Source organism: Schistocerca nitens, chromosome 6 (assembly GCF_023898315.1).
Source record: "Schistocerca nitens isolate TAMUIC-IGC-003100 chromosome 6, iqSchNite1.1, whole genome shotgun sequence".
NCBI classification, from domain to species: Eukaryota; Metazoa; Arthropoda; class Insecta; order Orthoptera; family Acrididae; genus Schistocerca; species Schistocerca nitens.
In genome coordinates, this window is record NC_064619.1 from 644410110 (window position 1) to 644416886 (window position 6777).

Here is a 6777-nt window from a genome sequence, read left to right on the forward strand (position 1 = left end):
CTGAGAGCAAAGAACAATGTAAACAATGGGTTACCAAGGGATAATCTGAACCAAAAAAGGCGAAGATCATTCCTTCGTCTGGAAAGGTTAATGCGACTGTCTTTTGGGATTCGCAAGGGATAATCCTCATCGACTATCTGGAAAAGGGTAAAACTATTACAGGTGCATATTATTCATAGTTACTGGACCGTTTGAAAACAGCTGCAAGAAAAACGCTGGTGATTGGACCGCAAAAAAGTCCTTTTCCATTACGACAATGCACCAGCACACACCTCAGCAGTTGTCGCAAAATGATTGGAAATAGGATTTCAACTCGTTTCACATCCCCCTTATTCTCCAGACTTGCCTCCCTCGGACTACTATTTGTTCCCAGATTTGAAGAAATGGCTGGCGGGACAAGGATTTTATTAAAACGAGGAGGTGATTGCAGCGACTAATAGCTGTTTTGCAGACTTGGACAATTCCTATTATTCAGAAGGGATCAACGAATTAGAACAGCGTTGGAAGAAGTTTATAAGTCTAAGAGGAGACTACGTCGAAAAATAAAAAAGAAGTTTACGTAAGTAGTTTTTATTTTTGGATGGACTTTTCAAACGCACCTCGTACTTGGGGTCCACGAGTCGCGCTCGAGGGAGCAGCCAGTCGCGTTCCGGGCCACGGAGCGCAGCTTAGCCGTGTCGCTACGTCCACAAGGCTGGGCAACCGGACGCCGACGCTGCAGATTCCGACATTCGCGACTGGCGCTGACCCACGGACGCTGCCCAGTGCCTTCAGCAGAAGGCCCGCTGTGTATCTTCGATGTAATCAAGTCAATGACACACTTGCTTGTGTTTCTCCGCACGCTTCGGTGTGTCATCCCTCTCTCCCAAACCATACGTCTCGGTCGTTCTGGCATATTTACAACACCTGAGCTCGGGGGGTTGTAACGGTAGGATCACACTTTGATGCCGATGCAGTAAAAACTACGTCACGAGGTCTCTACCTGCTAGTAGAGAAGACGCTCTGGATAGTTTGGCTCTAGTACTAGCAACGAATAATAATTCATATTTTGTGCTATTGAGAATGAGCGAGTATAGTCGCAGCAAATAATAGTTGATAAATTCTGTGCGTCAGAATATCAAGAGGAAAAAATGCTATCTCGCACTTTTGTCCCATTGTGATTGAAGTATTTGATTGTGTATTGTCGGAACGAGTTGCAAGCGGAGCACTCGACTCTGACAGCGAAAGGTAATACTCTAGGAAGGAAGAAAGGACTAACATATAGGGAAGAAGGAGAGTGGTAGGGTGTACAAATTGATTCGCGAAGGTGTAAACCCACTGTAAGACACCTCTTTGAAGAAGGTCGTACTGTTGCGAAATAAATGGCTCATAAATTGAATTCTTAAGTGTATGGACACTGCTTCACTTTCTACAAAGTCAACAACTTTTTCTCTCCGTTTTAAAATAACCAGTACTAAGCATCTGAGGACACTTTCTCCCTCTCACTTTATTAAAGATAACTTAGTAGACCTCTCTCCACACTGTAATCAAAGTCCTAATTGCGTCTTCGTCCCAAGTGATGATGTGATCTGTGCCGAGAGGTGAGAAAATTAAAAAGAAATTAAATACGTATTAAACTAGTTGTGCAACCTGCACACTATGACGCCTAATTCCTAAGCTACTAAGAAGCAATATTCGTTGTTTCCTTAATACTTTCCAGTCACTGCCACGTAATTATTCCGCATGCATAGGCAACATGTGCCGGCCGCTATGGACGAGCGGTTCTAGGCGCTTCAGTCCGGAACCGCGCTGCTGCCAAGGTCGCAGGTTCGAATCCTGCCTCGGACATGGATGTGTGTGATGTCCTTAGGTTAGTTAGGTTTAATTATTTCTAAGGCTAGGGAACTGATGACCTCGGCTGTTGCGCGCTTCTGTTTTGCTTCCATCAGGCACCTCCGCCGGCGCCCTTGAGCCCACCGGAAATTACTCGCCCCTTGCCCCGTGCTGCTCTTCTCAAGTCCCATTGTGCTTAGAGCCGTTTGAACCATTTTTAGGCAACTGGTGGCGCACGTGTCTAGGCTGTGCACGTTCCATTATCAGTTTGGATGACGATTTAGGATTTTTATTGTCTCATCGTTCTGAGAACATCTGCAGGTCTGCCAGTAGCTTCAAAACCTTAAACCTGGTCTGCCAGTATGAATCCTCAAGTTACAGCGAAACCAGATATTATAACTGTTTTTCTTATGCGATGTCTTGTATACTATTATTTTCAAGTTTCTTTCACTTCCTTCTGCGTCTGTGGTTGTCAGCAAACGCTTCATTTATTGTTAGTCTTGTGAACTTCATTGTTTCCCTAAACCACAAAGTACACACGTGAGCGGTATTGTTCCCAAACATTTTCAGTTTTCCTTCAACTGCCGTATTACTCATATTGAAGAGAAATCTATTACACTTTCCCCAACATTGGCATACAGAAGAGAGGAAACGATGAATTTGATACCTAGCAGGGCAGTTTAAGAGTAGCCACTAATACCTGCCCTTTCAACGGTAGAAAATAAGAGTTCCTGCTTTAATATTCAAATGTAATAGCCTTTCATTAAAAGGTAAATGAGACACAACTGAAGTAGTAATATCACCCTAATACCCGAGGGTAGCAACGCGTGGAGCTATGACATGGAGCGATGGCAAACACTCAATTTTAGGCAACGCAAATGACAGACTTCTGTTGAGTAATGGACGCAGAGAAAATGCTGTTTCGGTATGAATGATAGCTCGTAAAACAAAGGAAAAGTTTGTGAAATCTGTAACAGATCGCATCGAGGCCACTCAAGGAAATACGTGACGATTAGTTTCGGTCTTATTTGCCCTGAAGAGGAGTGTAACGGAAATGGTGAGAAGACATAACTGACACATTCTCAAAGAAAGGCTTCGTAGATCTCGCGGGCAGCTACTTAGAAAATTCCAGGAACCGTTTTCTGTATCTGCATTCCTACAGATTTTGTCTGGGATCATACGTATTTCCTCCATAGACACCTAAAGATTAAATTATACTGATAGCAGCGCAAGCAGGAACATATGGGCCATCATTTTTATCATTGCGTATCCCTGAATCAAATGACAAGAAATCTTAACGTATAGTCCAAAATAAAATACCCTCAGTAATTCACATCACTGTGTTTCGCAGAGTGCAGTATACAGGACTCTGGCCACCCGAAATTTATCCAGAGCTAGTAAAATACAGAGTGTAAATGGTTCAAATGGTTCTGAGCACTATGGGACTTAACATCTGAGGTCATCAGTCCCCTAGAACTTAGAACTACTTAAACCTATCTAACCTAAGGACATCACACACATCCATGTCCGAGGCAGGATTAGAACCTGCGACCGTAGCGGTCGCGCGGTTCCAGACTGTAGCGCCTAGAACCGCTCGGCCACCTCGTCCGGCACCTGACAAACTGCTGGCTGCTCAGATTTGTCAGCTGACAAATTTGCATTTGAATTTGTTCGTCATACCCTGCAGATCTGTTACGCACTCACGATAAGTTTGTTCTGATCATGTCTTGCAATTAAAGAATTGTTACCTAGTCGCTACCACATTCACTTGTTGATCATAATAGTTAGTTATCGAATCCACAACCTGATCATACGAAAGTTCACTCAGAGTGGCGTTAGGAAAGAGGTTTTGAATGAGCAGGAAGAGTACACTTCCTTCCATGGGCAACAAACAAGGCAATTTCACAGTACCAGGTACGTTTTGAGCAAGTCTTGTTCATGAAACTGGCGAAGAGGCGGTATAGGCACTTTGAGCGACTGTTGGTGTTTCTTATACTGCATTAATAGTTTGGTTGGCTGCTGTCCCATGTTTATCAGCGAGGATATTTGCTGGGTCTGAAACTGAAACATCTGCATTAGCTGCATTGCATCTAACACTGGCAGTTGTGGCGCCTGAGCAGTGGGTGGGGTGGGCATGTTGGAAGAGACAAATGCAAGAAACAAACAAGGCAAGCAAGGAAAATAAGTACAAAAGCAAAGACAATTTCTGCAACGCCCACCTGAAAACACTGATTAGCAAAAACACGATAAGAGACTGTTAAAGCAAGTAAAACACCCCTGCAAAGAAAAGACAAGAGAGAATTAAGGCGACAGCAGAACAATAGCCCTTGAAAAGGCAAGACAGGGAAGCGGTGGTGGCTGTCGGCTCGTAGTTTGTGGTACACCTCGTTGCCATCGTTGAGTTCTGTCCACTCGTCTAATATAGGGTGCCTAGGAAAGCTGCTTTCTCGGATCGCTAGACAACAATTCAAGCAAATCGTATTAATGGAGTTTCTTTCAAAAGGAAATGATTATAATACTTAGCTTCGTAAGATACAGAGGTGTCGCAAGCAAGGGATAACAGATAGACGTAAGTAAGCTCTTCAGTGTATACAATTTGTAATACAAGTGAATCAATACAGTTTCTACGTCACTGCTGTAGCGCTCGTAGGTCGGATCGACTTCAACTCGGGATGCGGCATGCGGAACGGCGCTTATATTCTCATGGCCTAGATGACGCTCCTGTCTCGGTGTCGTCCTAGAGAGGGGTCTTTCAGCATACTATTGGCTGTCGTCGTCTCACAGCCCTCTTTGCTGGTTTGTTCCTGATCGTCGTTCTGGCGCTTAATGTTACGCCCGAACAGCCCCAGTTCTGCCATAAAACGTACCATGTGGTATCAACATGGCGGATGTGACATCCTTTCTGCACTGGTAAATACAGACCTGAACGGCGCAGTTGGAGATCATTGAATCGGTATGGTCTGTACATTCACCTCTGGACTGTCATCTGTAGGGAAAATGAATGCAAGGAAACAAATATCGCTTCTGAAGAAATTAAATGCCCTATAATAGTGTCCTTTGATGCGGTAAGATGAAGTTTCACGCATACTGTGTCTGCCGAAATCCCTTTGCAGCATGTAGCAATGCACGTGAGCACTTGATGTGACAGCCATAATAAAAAACACACGAACCGAACATGAGTTACGTGTCTGCTTATATTTGGTACAATAGGCAGACGTTTATTGAGACATCTTCTACGAAGCGGTGGAACAGAGGCTTGCAGCGCTGTTAACGTGTTAGTTACACCGACTAAGTATCTAGGTGTAACGTTGCTAAGTGATGTGAAACGTATCGAGCACGTAAGGATGCTGTTATGGAAGGCGAATGGTCGACTTTGGTTTATTGGCCGAATTTTACGAAAGTGTGGTTTATCAACAAAGGGCTTCGGCTGCGATTAATTGGCTCTGAGCACTATGGGACTTAACAGCTGTGGTCATTAGTCCCCCAGAACTTAGAACTACTTAAACCTAGCTAACCTAAGGACATCACACACATCCATGCCCGAGGCAGGATTCGAACCTGCGACCGTAGCAGTCGCGCGGTTCCGGACTGAGCGCCTAGAACCGCTAGACCACCGCGGCCGGCCTGCGATTAATTTTCGTACTATCGGAATCGATCGTCACGTTCTTCAATCTGTTTGGGTTAAACTCACACAGCTAGAAGGACGTAGCCTCTCATAAGATGTTAAGAAGTTTTGCAGTTGATATGGACTTAATGGTTGAATTCCAACAGTAGAACCACTTTTCACGAGCTGTAAGAAAAACAAGTAATCCTGGAAATTTATGTAGTTCACCGTAATGGGGGATAAGACCAGCAACTTGGGTATGAAATATTTTTAATTTTTTCGAATTGCGATAATAGTCATCGCGAGTAGTTTCGGATGGGCGTGGTGCTCCGGAACGAGTCGCCAGAACGAAATGACTAACTTTGACGGATATTGGAAAACAAATTTAAGAAATAAAAAATCTCGGAAATCTCTTACACGATCGCCAGGTTTGGAGCTAATGAGCCCAGCACCCCATGTCGTCCTGGTGATTCGACAGCAGTCGTTGTTGAGAGGTCTACCATTGATTTTTCCAGTGTACACCAATTGGGCCATTCCACTTAACAAGGGAAACTCCCTGTAGCACCCGTCTCAGATTTAGTGGTAAGGTGGCCCAGTGAATAGCTCGTCAGAAACCGAACACACATAAAGCATGAAAACAGAGAGAATGTATCCTGAACTATGAAAAAACTAGTAAAATTGAAACAGTAAACGTCCCAACCTCTAGACGTGCAAATTCGAGCGAATTTATGCAGCCATGGCGTTGTGGTTATCTGGTCACAGTATTGGACAGCGAAGGGGGAGATCGGTGTTCAAATTTCTCTCGTAACCCATATTTTTTCTCAAGCAATTGTGAACTGTCCGTCCGGTCATTAACATGTCTATTCCCTGTATTCAAATGTATGTCTGTGTCGTGGTGTAAAAGTCCGTTAGCAACAACACGGTGTACGGAGCGGACCTCCACTTCTGCACAAGTACCACTTGTTATGACTCTTGCGTTCCGTTTTGGAAGTTCTGACTCTTGAATACCTTTGTTGTGACATAGTTCACACCCGTTTATTTGTTGTTTTCATTTCTGTGAGAGTTCTACACCGTGTCTCACCTGCTTTCACTATCCCATCACATTTACTTGCGACGGTAACACACTGAAGTGCCAAAGAAACTGGCTCAAAATGGTTCAAATGGCTCTGAGCACTATGGGACTTAACATCTATGGTCATCAGTCCCCTAGAACTTAGAACTACTTAAACCTAACTAACCTAAGGACATCACACAACACCCAGCCATCACGAGGCAGAGAAAATCCCTGACCCCGCCGGGAATCGAACCCGGGAACCCGGGCGTGGGAAGCGAGAACGCTACCGCACGACCACGAGCTGCGG